The sequence below is a fragment of the Hyla sarda genome, chromosome 5, assembly GCF_029499605.1.
Source record: "Hyla sarda isolate aHylSar1 chromosome 5, aHylSar1.hap1, whole genome shotgun sequence".
Taxonomy (NCBI): Eukaryota; Metazoa; Chordata; class Amphibia; order Anura; family Hylidae; genus Hyla; species Hyla sarda.
In genome coordinates this window covers 332848390-332866034 of record NC_079193.1, presented here as the reverse complement: position 1 = coordinate 332866034, position 17645 = coordinate 332848390, and the positions used below count along the sequence as shown (strand labels likewise).

The window sequence follows — 17645 nt, the reverse complement described above, 5'->3', positions numbered from 1 at the left end:
AGATAAAATAAGCGATCTGATAGGTTGCTATGGGCAACTGCACCACTCTACACAGGTTTTGATACATCTCCCCCTTTATCTCTATTTATGAACTATGTAACAAGCTTCTCCTCATAGACTGTCCCTACCAGAAATGGGGTTTTGAACTTTCACACTTTGGATGGTACCATTTTATAATAGGGGTGTAAAAAACAGTCACGCGTCATTATTTAACAAAGTCCTTGTCAACTATTCATTTCAGTACTAATATATAATACAACCTCGCCTGTATAACAGATGACCAGCCATTATCATCCACTTATTGTTCTCATACTAACACTTGATTGAATAAGACCTGCCACCCCCCCCCCCCCATATCACTGGGACCTCCGTTTCAGGAAGTAAACACGGAGCGTTGTGAAGTGAAAGAGAAAGTGTCCGCACGTCAGGTCTTTCTTCAGCTCGGGTGGCGGCCATTTTCCTGGAGTCTATAACGTATGGGAGGAGCTGTCAGTTTCAGTACCGACCAGTGGAGACAGGGAGGGTACGCTCAGTTCGGCCTCTTGTGACAGAGGGACGCTTGAATGCTTCTTTAATGCAGTAGTTGGTAAGTGTGTGGTGTGAATACGTTCTTATGGGATTATAAAGTGTTTTTATGTATGAAGTAGTCTATTCATGTTATAGGATGAGCTCATATAATCTATAGATAAGTTTTACTTTGACTTCCCAAAAATAAAAAAAACTATAGAGCAGTGTACCCCAACCTGTGGCTCTCCAGCTGTTGCAAAACTACAACTCCCATCATGCCTGGACAGATTTCGTCTGTCCAGGCATGATGGGAGTTGTAGTTTGCAACAACTGGAGAGCCATAGGTTGAGGAAAGCTTCTCTATCCTAAGCATTTATTGGCGTATGACGTCACGCTGGCACATGTGATGTCATGCCTCGGATTGCAGTGTTGTATCATTAAGGATTAATACAAACTCACTACAGGTCTTTTGTGATCACATAGGGCAGGGATTCTCAACCAGGGGTACGTTTACTCCTAGGGGTACGAAAAGGGTTATGCGGGGGTACGGCAATTAGTGCTGGGCGATATGACCAAAAATGAGTATCAGGGTATTTTTCTAAAGTATCACGGTATTTCACGGTATATATTTTTTTTTTTACATTGAGACTTGCATTGAGGTGGATCTGAACACTGGGGCAGTGGAGTACCCTTTTAAATAGATGTAACAAACAACCCTAGAGCCTCCAGCTGTTGCAAAACTACAACTCCCAGCATGTTGGGCTATATAGTAGTGTATAGTATAGGTCAGTGTTTCCCAACTAGGGGTGCCTCCAGCTGTTGCAAAACTACAACTCCCAGCATGTTGGGCTATATAGTAGTGTATAGTATAGGTCAGTGTTTCCCAACTATGGGTGCCTCCGGCTGTTGCAAAACTACTACTCCCAGCATGCCCGGACAGCCAACGGCTGTCCGGGCATGCTGGGAGTTGTAGTTTTGCAACAGCTGGAGGGCCTCAACAGCTGGAGGGCCTACTGTAGGTATAGTATATTATACAGACCCCTGTCCATCCCAGAACCCTGACTCACCTTCCCAGTTGCTGCAGGGACCGTCCGGGGAGGGTGGTCCGGGCCATCCATCCTTCCTGTAGTGTCCGGCAGCATTCCGGGTGGAGGGTGAACCGGTCCGGGCTGTCCTTCTTCTCCGGGGGTCCTCTTCTCCACTCCGGGCAGGCTCCAGCCTAGTAACGCTGCATAGACGCCGCTGCGCAGTGACGCCCGTGCCCAGCGACGCACCTGACGTCACGGCGTAGCGGTGTCTATGCAGTGTACTAGGCCGGAGCCTGCCTGGAGTGGAGAAGAGGACCCCCGGAGAAGAAGGACAGCCCGGACCGGTTCACCCTCCACCCGGAATGCCGCCGGACACTACAGGAAGGATGGATGGCCCGGACCACCCCCATTACGGGTAAGTTGAATTTTTTTTATTGATTCGGAGGGTGGAGGAGGGGCCCGACCGGTATAGCGGTATTGGCAAAAATCCATACCGTGGGTGAAAAAAAAACGGTATCCGGTTCATACCGGTATACCGCCCAGCACTAACGGCAATTAGCTGACAAATACTGGCCATGCATTGGCCAGTATTTGTTAGCGCAGAACGGGGATAGGACGCCGCAGTCGCTTCCCGGCCTGACGTGTGACGTCACTGACGTTGCGCGGAGGTTGCGGAACAGCGCAGAAGGACGTCACCCCTCAGTGCGGCCCTCCGACTCCCACCAAACAGGATAGACACAAGCCTGGTAAGCAAGTTAAGTGTAATTCCGCATTATTGGACGGTGATATTGTATGTACCTCATATATTGTATTGGCCCAGGGGGATTGGGGGGGGGGGGGATAATGGCAAAAGGGGATCAGAGGGAGGGGGGAATAATGGCACAAGGGAATTAAGATGGGGGGGGGGGGGGGGATAATGGCAAAAATCAACGCTCACTTGTGGAGACTATAAATCCCAGCATGCCATACGCATACCGGCAACAACAGTCACTACCCAAATTTGTTATCTACTATACCACCAACGGATATATCAGGTGGGTACATGCTATATATGGATATTTGCTAAAGACTTTACCCACGGAGACTACAAATCCCAGCTTGCCCTAAAAAGTACTGTTCAAGCTGTATCACACACAAGGCAGTTACCGTTCTAGGGCTGGTTATATTCTAGATCCCATCTTATTCTGAACAGATGTATACTAGCAGCATTTTATATATTCTTATTGTTTTATGATTGTATTTTATACAGATTATTATATGTATTGGTTGTGAGTCACAAGGGCCCTGTAACTACACCGCCTAGTTCTCCAATATCCTAATAAATGTATTTATATTGTATCCATTTATGTTACTTATTTGCACAGAATAACATCCAATTTACTTACCATATACCATCACTTACATACCTGGTTTCTAATATCACATAGTTATATTTTTATATTTTTACACTTATTTTTCTCCACTTATTTCACTCATATAACCTAGAGGACTGAGAAGCGATCGGATTGGCTGCTATGGACACTTGCGCCACTCTTCCTCTACACAGGGTGTGATAAATCTCCCTGTTTATCCTTAGGGAAGGGGTATGGACTTCTGTGGCGAAGGAACTCCAAAGACATTACCCTTTATTGTTGGCAGCTGCTGACATGGATATAGCATGGTACTAAAGGATCTAGCAGAGGCATAGTCATTATGGCAGAGGGTCAGATCTGGAAGCTAACAGAAGAATGGTCGAGTTACAAGCCCAAACTACGGGAAGCTGATTCGAAGCAGACCTTGGCAAATCACTATATAACCTTATAGCTGTCAGTCAAATGTTTGTTTGTCTTTCGTTCTGTCTTCCGTTCGCCCCATACACATGGACATTCTAATTTTAGAAAGGTGCAGTAAGCCGCTGCCAGACAGCTCTACCCACGGCTTATCTTCCTGAAAAGGGTTCGGCCATTGAAATCCTACATGCCCAATACTTCTCTCTAGCCCAATATTGTTTAATATGGCCTCCATAGACATTACACAGTTGGCCGGTCCTGCCGAAATCGGTTGGGGTCAACCTACTTTTCACTAATGTTTATGTGTCTATGGTAGTGTTTCCCAACCGGGGTACCTCCAGCTATTTCAAAACAACAACTCCTAGAATGCCTGGACAGCCTTAGACATTCTGGTTGTTGTAGTTTTGCAGCAGCTGGAGGCACAATGGTTGGAAAACACTGATCTATGGAAAAGATGGCCAAGAAAAATCCCTTTTAGATAGGGGCAGAGCGAGGATTGGTGGGGAAAACAATTTGGTTTGCTGGCCCTTTAAATCTAAAATCTAGGACCCAGCAGCAGAGTGGCAGAAAGAGGAAACCCTCTGGCAGCCTTTTTAATGTTATGCTTAATCCTGAGCAACTGTTTCCGTTCATGCCTTTGCAGTGGAGACCTGAATGCTTAAATGGGCACTGTCATGAACTTATTTTTTTGATATGTTGTAGTACATATGTACTACAACATATCTCTAATACATTTTCATTATTTTTTTATTTTTATTAAAAGGCTTTAATTAACGTTTGAAAACACGCCTGAATTAGGACTGATGCGAGCCGGGCATCGGTCCTAATTCATTTAGCCTGCGCTCGCTCCCTGCCTGTCAATCAGACAGGTTGGGAGCGAGCGCATTGGCTCCCTGGCCGGCCACTCCTCCTGCACATGACGCCGCTGCTGCTGCCCTGTGCGTGGGTTTGGGAATCTCACCTCACACCGGACTGTCTGGCAGTAGGTATGAATCTGTTTTAGGGGAGAGCGAGGATCGGGGGTTGGGGGAGAGCGTGGTTCGGCATTTTAACACGGGGGGGATCAGGGAACAGATGGAGGGAACGGGGTAGCGCCACGCCCATGGCCCTAACTAATTGTTTTTTGCACAGGGTGCCTCCAGCTGTTTCAACACTACAACTCCCAGCTTGCCCTGACAGCCAATAGATGTCAGGGCAAGCTGGGAGTTGTAGTGGTGAAACAGCTGGAGGCACCCTATATAGATGAACTTGTGGTGTCCCGGTACCGGATTGCATCCGTTACCTTGTGGTGAGGTCCCCAAAGTCAGAGTCCCTAGGTACCGGTGGGGTCCTCATCTATAGTTAGCCCCTAGTCACCCCTTTAGTAGTTAAAATTATTCAAATTCTAAGTGTAAATATGTATATAATGTATACTTACCTTGTTGTAGTGTCGCAGGACCTGCGGTTCACGTGATGCGTTCCAGTAATCTATGGTTTTCTAGTTAAGGACCTTTGGAGGTAGTCAGGTGATCACCCACCATGCATTGTAACGGTGAGTGACAGCTGACATTGGATCAATCCAAAACTGCCCTGCCCCTACCCATATAAGGGAGCAGCGGCCATTAATCTCTCTCTTGTTCCTGCGCTGCTGATAAGGACGGATCTGCGCAGCTGCCATCAGCACTTGCTAGGCCTAAGCCCTGCGACCGTGGCCATCTCTCAAAAACTGTGAGTTACTTCAATCCCTGCTAATTCCGCAAGATCACTGGACCTAAATACTCCCCTAAATCCAGCGGATCTCTGCAAGAAACCCTAATTCTAATAATTTCTGGATAACTCAATGGTCCTCAGCATCTGTCAATCACTGCCGTGCTGAATAGAGACTGTATTGCTAAGACTGTTGCTGTTAATTGGATGTACTGCAAATACCTCAGTAAAGTTTATGCAAGTTCATCTCTATTGTGGACCTTCATTCATTTAAGCACGCACCTATCATTTCTGGGAAGGGTGGCGATAGGCCGAAGATTTACCTCAGCGTATTAACTCTCACCCTGGCGTAACGAGTGACAAGGGTTAAATTAGCCCCTCATATACCAACACAGCAACACCCCATCTACATAACACCCCAAGGCAGTTACCACAAACTAAGGGCGGAAGTCGCCCTCCCCAGCAGGCATCAGTGATGTGGTGCCTGCTGGGGAAGTCTGCCTGGTAGTGAGCACACTACCAGGCAGACAAATAGTAATTTTCAACATAGTAAAAAAAAAAATAATAAAAGCAGGGAGGGGGTTAGGGATAGATGGGTATTAGGCAGGGACAGGAAGAAAAAAAAAAGGATGGTGGGAGCTACCCTTTAATACAAAATGATAGTAGAGAGCTAAATGCTTATAAGCACCATGCTCAAGATATAATATCCTGTATGCAAGAAGGAAAATTTAGAAATATACAGTGGTTCCCCAAGTTACAATATTTATTGGTTCCAGGACGACTATTGTATGTTGAATCCATTGTATGTTGAGACCATAACACTATGGAAACCTGGTAATTGGTTCTGAAGCCCCAAAATGTCATCCAAAAATAGGAAAATGTTAGGATTAAAGAAAAATAAGTAGATAACTAATATAGATAACGCAAGTCCTCACATATAAAAGTAAGAAAGATCTGCTGGGAGATGTAATCACTGTCTATGTAGAGGACAGGAACTTTTTCAGGGTCACAGTGTCCTAAAAAAGTAAAATGGTGCCGCCCTCCCCTGGTGTCCAAAGGAGCAGCTAAGGCTTCTTTTACACTAACGTTGTGACATCGCAGTGCGACGTCCATCGGAAAATCCGAGAGAATAGCAGGAGGAAAAAAAAAAACGTCTCTTTCTCCTGCTAGTCCCGCCCGTTTGTGCCCCGTCCGTATTAATGGCCGTTAAAGGCACACAAAAAAAGTGCCTGACGGACAATCTCCGAAGGGGCACAACGGCAGTGTGAAAGGGGCCTAACCCTGGCACAGGTAAAGAGTAGTAAAGAACATGTACAGGGTGGGCCATTTATATGAATACACCTTAATAAAATGGAAATGGTTTGTGATATTAACTTCCTGTTTGTGGCACATTAGTATATGTGAGGGGGGGGAAACTTTTCAAGATGGGTGGTGACCATGGCGGCCATTTTGAAGTCGGCCATTTTGAATCCAACTTTAGTTTTTTCAATAGGAAGAGGGTCATGTGACACATCAAACTTATTGGGAATTTCACAAGAAAAACAATGATGTGCTTGGTTTTAACATAACTTTATTCTTTCATGAGTTATTTCCAAGTTTCTGACCACTTATAAAATGTGTTCAATGTGCTGCCCATTGTGTTGGATTGTCAATGCAACCCTCTTCTCCCACTCTTCACACACTGATAGCAACACCGCAGGAGAAATGCTAGCACAGGCTTCCAGTATCCGAAGTTTCAGGTGCTGCACATCTTGTATCTTCACAGCATAGACAATTGACTTCAGATCACCCCAAAGATAAAAGTCTAAGGGGGTTAGATCGGGAGACCTTGGGGGCCATTCAACTGGCCCACGACTACTAATCCACTTTCCAGGAGCTTCATCTAGGAATGCTCGGACCTGACACCCATAATGTGGTGGTGCACCATCTTGCTGGAAAAACTCAGGGAACGTGCCAGCTTCAGTGCATAAAGAGGGAAACACATCATCATGTAGCAATTTCGCATATCCAGTGGCCTTGAGGTTTCCATTGATGAAGAATGGCCCCACTATCTTTGTACCCCATATACCACACCATACCATCAATTGTTGTGTTCCAACAGTCTTGGAGGGATCTATCCAGTGTGGGTTAGTGTCAGACCAATAGCAGTGGTTTTGTTTGTTAACTTCACCATTCACATAAAAGTTTGCCTCATCACTGAACAAAATCTGCGTAAACTGAGGGTCCTGTTCAAATTTTAGTTTTGCCCATTCTGCAGCACCTGAAACTACGGATACTGGAAGCCTGTGCTAGCATTTCTCCTGCGGTGTTGCTATCAGTGTGTGAAGAGTGGGAGAAGAGGGTTGCATTGACAATCCAACACAATGGGCAGCACATTGAACACATTTTATAAGTGGTCAGAAACTTGTAAATAACTCATGAAATAATAAAGTTATGTTAAAACCAAGCACATCATTGTTTTTCTTGTGAAATTACCAATAAGTTTGATGTGTGACCCTCTTCCTATTGAAAAACCTAAAGTTGGATTCAAAATGGCCAACTTCAAAATGGCCGCCATAGTCACCCCCATATTGAAAAGTTTTCCCCCCCTCACATATACTAATGTGCCACAAACAGGAAGTTAATATCACCAACCATTCCCATTTTATTAAGGTGTATCCATATAAATGGCCCACCGTGTAGTTCCTCCCTGTACTGTAGGGGGCACGACCAGACAGCCAGTCAGTGCATGCACTTCAGTAATACAGGGGTTTTACCAGTGAAATGTTCATTCTTATTGGTCAGATCCTTTAGCCATTGACACGTCACAGATGTCACAGATCTGGACTGTATGTAGTATAGTATGTTGAGTCTGGGTTTCAGTTACTATGGTCCAGAAAATATTGCATGTTAAAGGGGTACTCCCCTGGAAAACATTTTGTTTTAAATAAACTGGTGCCAGAAAGTTAGAGATTTGTAAATTACTTCTATTAAAAAATCTTAATCCTTCCAGTATTTTTCAGCTGCTGTTATGATCCACAGGAAGTTCTTTTCTTTTTGAATTTCCTTTCTGCCTGACCACAGTGCTTTCTGACACATCTGTCCATTTTAGGAACTGTCCAGAGTAGGAGCGAATCCCCATAAAAAAAAAACTATTCTGCTCTGTACTGACTATTAAACATTAAATAAGTATAAGCGTGTGTCCAAATCTTTACCGCTGAAATACATATACCTGTATTTTTTGCCCTATAGGACGCATCGGCATATAAGACGCACCCAATTTTAAAGGTGCAAAATCTAGAAAAAAAAGATTCTGAACCCAACAGTGATCTTCAACCTGTGGACCTCCAGATGTTGCAAAACTACAACTCCCAGCATGCAATGCTGGGAGTTGTAGTTTTGCAACATCTGGAGGTGCGCAGGTTGTAGACCACTGGTATAGGAGGTAATACTCGCGTGTCACCGCTGCAGACCCGTCACCGCTGCCCTGGATGTCGCTCCATCGCTGTCGCCGCGTCCCCGTGGTGTCCCCGATGCTCCGGACGTCGTCTTCCCCGGGATCCACACTCTCCGTCGCCGTCATCACATCGCTACGCACGCCGCTCCTATTGGATGACGGGACGGCGTGCGGGATGGCGTGATGACGTCGAAGGAGAGCGCCGGCCATGCAGGGAATCCCGACACGGAGCAGTCACCGAGGAGGCAGGTAAGGTCCCTCCCGGTGCAGCCGGGTTAGTGTCACTTCCGCCTCAGATGCGGCGGTCAGCTTTGATCGCCGCGTCTGAAGGGTTAATACAGGGCATCACCGCGATCGGTGATGTCCTGTATTAGCCGCGGGTCCCGGCGGTTGATGGCCGCAGGGACCGCCGCAATAGGTGTGTATTCGCCATATAAGAGGCACCAACTTTTCCCCCCCAGCTTTGGGGAAGAAAAAGTGCGTCTTATACGGCGAAAAATACGGTATATGCCATTGCCAAGCAGTTTGCGGAATGTCCGCACAGAGATTCTCGGACATTCCGTCTTGTGAACATAGCCTAAAGCTTTTTTTGGGGAAGAAAAAGTGCATCTTATACGGCGAAAAATACGGTATCTCATAAATAAGTAGTAAGAACTGCACCAATTCCATAATAGTTTTGCATGTCATTCGGGCAATTGTTTCAGTTCCTTGTTACATTTGTGCCTGCTTTCTCTTTTCTCTCTACTGATATTGTAGGTGCTTTATGCAATTGTCTAATATATTAATATGCATTCACCTAATGTGACCCTGTACTTTAATTGAACGCATGTTATTTTATAGTCGTAGGAATTTCTTCTGCACTGTAGAGCAGGTCTTGAGGTATTCTTTTTCTTCAAGGATTTTGTTTGTGCTTTTGCTGTTACTCTTATTCAAGTGGGTATATGGGCAGACAAGTGGCCAAGAAGAAGTAACAACGACCCACTGTACCTCCCCTCCACCCATATATATTCTCTTGCTTAACACTGCATGTTAACCCAGCATGTTTATTAATGACTGACGGCAGCGCGTCTGTGTGTTACAACGCAGTTGGTAAGTGATTTCCAGTATTAGGGTAATTTCACACATCCTTATTTTTTGTTGTCAATGGGCAGCAAAATCTGCTGCAGAAAATCTGTGCTGGAGACCCCGTCCTGGGTTAAACTCACAATTAAATCTGCCTGTGTGAATGGACCTTATAGAGTATTGCAATCTCTTAAAGTGATTTAGAACATTGATTTTTTTTTTCCAATTTTATTACTTATAAGAGATGGATAATGATGATATTGATGATTAGTAGTCATATAGTTTCCCAAGAAAACAAAATGGTGGCTGAAGGTAGATGCAGTAAAATTAATTTTTATCATCCACTTTATACTACACCGTTTAAAATTTCCTGGATGTGCATCGTTAAAAAAAAAAAAAAAAAAAATGGACGCTGTCGCTTTTATTTTTTTAAAATATGTTTTAGAGACATGTCAAAAGTTTTTATCAGTTGGTGTCTCATTGCAGGGAACGATTTGAGAATAGTATGGTTTATTTTCCGACTCTTGGAGCCCCGCTGGGAGCTGGGTAGAAAAGGGCACTATAGCCTCTAGTTTTCCTGATCGGTGGAGATCTCAACTAGGGATCGACCGACATCGGGGCATTATCGGCATATCGACAAGGTAATTGCCGATACCGATAATGTCCAAAATCGTGAATATCGGCGATAATATCGGCCAAACCGATAATCGGTCGATCCCTAGTCTCAACACTGAAACTCCGACCGATCAAAACTTTTAACATGTCTCTAGGAAATGTCAAAAGTTTTTTTAAATCCCCTTAAGGGCCCATTTTTTTTTAACCCCCTTAAGAGCCCATTTTAACCTTAAGGACTCAAAACAATCTTCGTTTTTGCATTTTCGTTTTTTCCTCCTCATAATGCATCATAACGCATTCAATTTTGCACCTACAGGGCTTGTTTTTTGCGTCACCAATTGTACTTTGTAATGACATTACTTGTTTTGTAACATAATCTGCGGTGAAACAAAAAAAAATATTTGTGGCGTGAAATGAAAAAAAAAAAACGCCATTTTGCTCATTTTTAGGGCTTTATGGTAAAAAATGACATTATCTTTATTCTGTAGGTCCATACGGTTACAGGAATACCCAATTTATGTAGGTTTTATTTATTTTACTACTAAATTAAAACTACATGCACCAAAATTAGTATGTTTAAAATTGTCATCTTCTGACCCCTATAACTTTTTTATTTTTCCGTGTATGGGGCTATATGAGGGCTTATTTTTTGCACTGTGGTCTGTAGTTTTTATCGGTACCATTTTTGTTTTGATGGGACTTTTTGATCGCTTTTTATTAATATTTATATAGTATATTTAGTGACCAAAAATTCACAATTTTGGACTTTGGTATTTTTTTATGTGTATGCCATCGACCGTGTGGTTTAGCTAACCTCATATTTTAATAGTTTGGACATTTACGCACATGGCGGTGCCACATGATTATTATTTATTACAATATTTATAAAGCAGGAAAAGCGCGGTGATTTAAACTTTTATTGGGGGGGGGGGGGCTTATTCACACTTATTTTCTACCACTTTTTTTTTTAGCCCACTTAGGAGGCTATACCATGCAATATTTTGATTGCATACACTGTTCAATGCTATGCCATAGCATAGCATTGATCTGTGTTGTGGGCGCTCTGCTGCTCCAGGCATGGAGCAGTAGATCGCCGATCAGATGACAAGGAGGCAGGTGAGGACCCTCCCGTCGTCAGGTAAGCTGATCGGGACATAGCGATTCTGTCATGATAGTCCCGATCAGCTCCACTGAGCTGCCGGGATAGTTTTACTTTCATCTTAGACACCGCGATCAATGTTAAAGGGTTAATGCCGAGCATCGGTCCGATCAGCGCTGCCCGGCATTAGCCGTGGGTCCTGGCTGCCCGTAGCAACTGGGACCCTAGTTCTCCGCTCGTGAGAATGGTTTAAACCCCCTTTAGCGGGATCAGGGTGTACAGGTATGCCCTCAGTCCTTAAAGGGGTACTCCGGTGCTTAGACATCTTATTCCCTATCCAAAGGATAGGGGATAAGATGCCTGATCGCGGGAGTCCCGCCGCTGGGGACCCCCCGGTGATCTTGCACGCGGCACCCAGTTTGTAATCAGTCCCCGGAGCGTGTTCGCTCCGTGACTGATTACCGGCGACTACAGGGCGGGCGGCGTGTGATGTCACGCCCCCGCCCCGTGTGATGTCACGCTCCGCCCCTCAATGCAAGCCTACGGGAGGGGGCTATCCTTTGGATAGGCGATAAGATGACTAAGCCCCGGAGTACCCCTTTAAGAACTCTGAAATGGGGGCATACCCATACGCTCGGCATCCTTAACTGGTTAAAGTGACAGGTACTCTCTAAGTTCAACTCATTACTGAGTTTTTTTGTTGACCTACAGAAACAATATAGTAAACCATGAGGTATATAATATTGAATTCTGAAGTTGAAATGATAAAGGTACCAGATTACTAAAATTCTGTGTTAAATATAAATTATTATCCTTACTAATAGTGCCTGACACTGACCTGCAACATTGAATGAATAGCAAAAATCTAAACTTGAAAGATAGAAAAGGTAGAAAAGTCAAAGGTCAAAGTCATCCTATTGTACGTTTATATTATTAATGTAGTGAGATTGGAGTAGGTGACTGATAATTGCTAATAATTAGACCAGATTTTTTTTTCTTAAAGTTACTTTGCGGTTATGAGCTTAAAAGTATTATCATTGCCTACAAGGGATACTTACCTGCTATTTATTTGCCTTGGGTGCTTTTAGCTCAGCTCCATTTGGACAAATTTGGGATTTGTAACTACAGCTCCGCTACAGGGACTCTAAGGTAGTCTGAGACACACCTCCTGCCTCCTTATTGGTTCAGGCAGCTTCTCGATGTCTCTTCTGATTGGCTGCAGTGTATAACACAAGTCTGTTACAGGCTTACTATGAAGTCAGGACAGATTTCTCTTACAGCAAGGGCAGAATGATTATACATTTAAGATTGAGTAAAATAAAGATTATAAGATAGCTTCATTATACTGAAGGCAGGTGTCCTAGTTAGGGGGGGGGGGATTTTAGGGGATTTACCATTGCTTGGCTAGTAATACTTACTTGACCCTAGAGAGATCATGAACTTGTACACAGAGTGAAAACATTACTGCCGGCACTTGAGTGGGCGATATATTTAGGACAGAGGTCTGTGAGCCGCACTGGGTGAAAGAGAAAGCCAAGAAAAGTCAGAAGGACATCAAGATCCTAAGGTCGACTGAGGCAGCTGTGCTCAAACCCCTATGGAGCTACTATCAGGTATACAGGTTCCTGCATCTAGACATTTTAGGAAGTTCAGATAGTTTAACATTGAAATTGTTGAATTTACGGCAATTGTAAGTTAAAAAATGAACTCCTTTATACCGACCTTTGGAATTCCCCACTGTTCAGGACCCCCCACCACATCTATGTTTGCAGATATATTGAAAAAACATCATTATAGTGTCAATTTACACACTACCATCATTCCAAAACATAACAACAATTGTGATCTTCTGAAACTTCCAGCTAGCAGCATCCTCTGATAATTGAACTGCTTAGTTTATTTTTATAGGCCACCCCAATGTGCTAGTAAGCCCCTACTGGGCAGTCACCATTCCTCAGTTCTCATCAGGGACAGCATTTAGGTTCATACCCCATTGATGGCAGAACAGCAGTGATGGCTGTTTGTCAGTCTGTGCAATAAGCCTATGGACTGTCAAAGAGGTGGTCATCACTGCTCTATTGTCATTGTTGTGTGAACCTGAGAGGTCTGCCCCATCCCTCTTACTAGAATGCCCAGTGGAGTGCTAATGGCCTTCGAAGCAAGGAGAAATCTTACCCCCATGGCTAAATGGGTTGTCCAGTGAAAGACAACTTATCCTCTATGATTAGGGGATAACTGTCTGATCGCAGTGGTTCTGACCACTGCAACCCCCCTGTGATCTCTAGAATGAGACCCCGACTCTATGACAGGAAGGCATGCAGCAGACGGCAATTGCTTCATTTATTTTTATGGGATAGCCGGAGTGCTTGCCTTCTGCAGCATGCACTACTCTCAATAGAGCAATGAGAGATCAGACCTTTATCCTGTGGATAGGGAATACGTTGTCTTTCCCATGATATCATCTTTTAAGTGGTAGGTGGCTCAACCTGATACAGAAAAAGGATAGGGATAATGCCAAAGGAGTACTGGTTCCAATAAGGTTGTGTATCCTATACAACCTATTGGATAAATGAAATAAAAAAGGGTGCACTTTCCTCAAGTTTTAGATTTAACTGTGTTTTATAGAACGTTAGGTGATCATCTAAATCAGAGACCCCCAACCCAGTCCTTAAAGGGGTACTCCGGTGAAAACTTTTTTTCTTTTAAATCAACTGGTGGCAGAAAGTTAAACATATTTGTAAATTACTTCTATTAAAAAAATCTTAAACCTTCCAGTACTTATTAGCTGCTGAATGCTACAGAGGAAATTCCTTTTTTTTTGGAACACTGATGACATCACGAGCACAGTGCTCTCTGCTGACATCTCTGTCCATTTTAGCAACCATGCATAGCAAATGTATGCTAAGGGCAGCATGGTGGCTCAGTGGTTAGCACTGCTGCCTTGCAGTGCTGAGGACTTGGGTTCAAATCCCACTAAGGACAACAATAAATAAAGCGTTATTATTATTATAATAACATCAGCAGAGAGAACTGTGCTCGTGATGTCATCAGAGAGCATTCCAAAAAGAAAATAATTTCCTCTGTAGTATTCAGCAGCTAATAAGTACAGGAAGGATTAAGATTTTTTAATATAAGTAATTTAAAAATATGTTTAACTTTCTGCCACCAGTTGATTTAAAAGAAAAAAGGTTTTCACCGGAGTACCCCTTTAAGAACCATCAGCAATCTAGAATATCTTAGACATTTTCCCTGTTATATCCATAGGAGTAACTAAAAAATACCCATAATATTGGTGGGCCTTGAGGACTGGATTGGGGATCACGTATCTATAATATCTACTCCAGATTTTTTTAAATTAATTCTTAGATTTAACCATGTTTAAAGAAGGAAAGGTGACCTTCCAAAAGATCTACTGTAGGTTTTACTAGGACCCCCACCAACCAACAGAATGGAGGTCACATGTCCCTTTGGTCAATGAAGTGGCAGGGCACACACTTGACCTCTGCCCCATTCATTCTTAGATGGGTCTTCTGAACGTAGCATTCTCATGATCTTTGGGATGCCCTAGTGGTCGGACCTGATCGCCTAGTGTATAGGGGATAACTTTAAATCTTGGAATAACCTCTTTAACTATCTTTATCTTTGTATCCTATTAAAAGTTTGTTCCACTATTTTAGCTCTTCTCGTAGCTGAGAGCAGATTCATGAGACTTGTAGTCCCACAATGCCTAGAGGGCCTCAGGCTGCTTGAGTTTGATATCTGCCTTTCCATATCTAGACGTGGTTCTTATCATTCTTCATTTATGAGTAATTTCCTGCTGTATGATTACCCGGTGCCAGTAATAACTACAAGCCATTTTGCTCAACACAAGCCAGTGAATCAGAGAAACAAATGTAACTGTGACTCAATGTAGATCCCTCCTCCTGCAGCCATAACCGCAGACATCTCCTTGTAATGTCTTTCGTGCCAAGTGTGTTGTTTTTCCCAGAACCCCCCTCTTTGTTGTTCCAGAACCCCCTGTGCTTTTGGGGAATTCTGTGCATGCAAACTTTTTATCTTCTTCCCCGCAGCAGGAGCGGCACACGCTGCCAGTGAAGTTATGCGGCTTGTATCTGCTTTTGTTTCATGGACATTACATTTAGTAATTTTAGTATTCGCTCGGAGTTCATATCTTACTAGCGCAGACTCAAAGGTTGACAGCTGCTGGATTCCCACGTAAAGTCACTAACCCAGTTTCTGTGGGAAACAATAAAACAAACAGCTCTTATGGGAGATGCTTAGTAATGGAGGGATTACACTAAGTGATGCCGAGCACTTGCTGAGAACTACGACTAACACCGGTTTACCGCATGGAACATTTGTACAGCTCTTTGTTTAATTGTTTCCATTTTTTTATATTCTTTTAAGATGTTAACACTTATTTTTTTTTTAACGGTAAATCCTGTGTTTTTGGATTGATTGAGTGATTGTAGACCACATCAACCATCATGAGCCAAAGAAAGAGTATTATTGGATACTACCTCTGCTCCTTCAATAGAAAGAGTATGAAAGAGCCAAATATACTTGTCAGTGCAGATGATTGGGTTTACTTAAAGGGGTACTTCGCCCCTAGACATATTATCCCCTATCCAGCGGTGGGACCCCCGTGATCTCCCTGCTGCACCAGGCTTTCGTTTAGAGCATCGGGTGCAGCGTCGGAGGCTCCCATAGACTTGCATTGAGAGGGCATGGCTGTGACATCACAAACTAGGCATGACCGTGACATCACTAGCCTCCGGCGCTGCACCCGATGCTCTAAACGAATGCCGGGTGCAGCAGGCACCGGATGTCTGGGGTGCTACAGCAGAGATCGCAGGGGTCCACAGTGGTGGGACCCCCGCGATCAGACATCTTATCCCCTATCTTTTGGATAGGGGATAAGATGTCTAGGGGCAGAGTACCCCTTTAAACTACATTTTTGGCCTGAATGTAATGTCTATAGTTAAACTGGGTTGTACAGTATTTCTATAGAGTCTTCTTCTTTTCTCCCTGTAACAGCATCACTCTCATTCATGGGTATTGCAGTTCAAGAGTATTAGTGTACACCTCTACATTTAAGAAATGCATAGTTTTGTTGCATTAAAGGGGTATCCTGGATAGATAACATGTTTGATATGGCGCTGGAGCAATTATTATAAAAAATTTAAATAAAAAAATAAAAAAGATATTCACCTACCTGAGCACCCTGCAGCTCCTGCTGCGACATCTTCCGGTTCCCTGCATGATACTACTGGCTGTCTGTGAAATGCATTCATTTCGGCAGTGACATTTCATGCAGTCAATCACTGTCTGAATTGGGACACTGCTGCAAGTCTGCCTTGAAGGTTGTAAGCAGAGCGGGGACACAGTGGGAGCAGCAGGGGACCCAGGTAGGGGAGTATGCTTTTTTTATTTTATTTTTAAGGAGCGCCAAGATCTTATAAAAATTTTATGCATCTGGAATATCCCTTTTAAAGGGGCATTCCGCCCCTAGACATCTTATCCCCTATAAAGGATAGGGGATAAGATGTCAGATCGCCACGGTCCCGATGCTGGGGACCCCTGGGATCCCCGCTGCGGCACAGCGCTATCATTACAGCACAGAGCGAGTTCGCTCTGCACGTAATGATGGGCGGTACAGGGGCCGGAGCATCGTTGCGTCACGGCTCCGCCCCTCATGATGTCACGGCCCGCCCCTTTCAATACAAGTCTATGGGAGGGGGCGTGGCGGTCGTCACGCCCCCTCCCATAGACTTGCATTAAGGGGACGGGCCGTGATGTCACGAGGGGCGGCGCCATGACGTCACGCTGCTCTGTCCCCCATATCGCCCGTCATTACGCACAGTGCGAACTCGCTCTGTGCTGTAATGATAGCGCGGTGCCGCAGCGGGGATCCCGGGGGTCCCCAGCAGCGGGACCGCGGCGATCTGACATCTTATCCCCTATCCTTTGGATAGGGGATAAGATGTCTAGGGGCGGAATACCCCTTTAAGGCTACTTTCACACTGCCATTGTGACCCACCCGTTTAGAGGAGTATAGCAGGAGAAAAAGATTGTGCATGCACTAATTTTTCTCCCCCTATACTCCCATTGTTTTACAATGACTGGTGTACTGCCAGGACATAACGGCAGTGTGAAAGTAGCCTAACACTTCATAGCGGTGACAAGGTGATTTTACTTGCCCAGCTTTTATTGAGCCCCTGAGAGTCCCCCTCCCATGGTGCACAGCTATTTCTCATTCACTCCAGCACCTACTCCTTTCTGCTATGCCATGACATAGTACTAGAGAAAGTGCACTGGACTGAACTGGCTGACACTGTGCTGGGGGATGATTTACAGTACAGTTCTTAAGATAGCATATGGGAGGGAGAAGTTGGTTATTGATGCATTGGCTTTGCAAGAAAACAGCGCAGCAAAGAAGGAGT

At 44.3% G+C, this 17645-nt stretch overlaps 1 protein-coding gene across 2 annotated transcripts in view; it reads left to right on the top strand.

Annotated features, from left to right (window-relative positions):
* Nucleotides 1-423: 423 nt before the first annotated feature.
* The window catches only part of CPQ (carboxypeptidase Q), a 562886-nt gene continuing 545664 nt past the window's right edge, over nt 424-17645 (top strand). The window contains exon 1 of one of the 2 annotated variants that reach the window (XM_056522426.1): nt 424-586. The gene's annotated coding sequence lies outside the window, so the exon portion shown is untranslated. The remainder of the gene's footprint in view (nt 587-17645) is intronic. The other variant, XM_056522429.1, reaches the window with a different exon arrangement.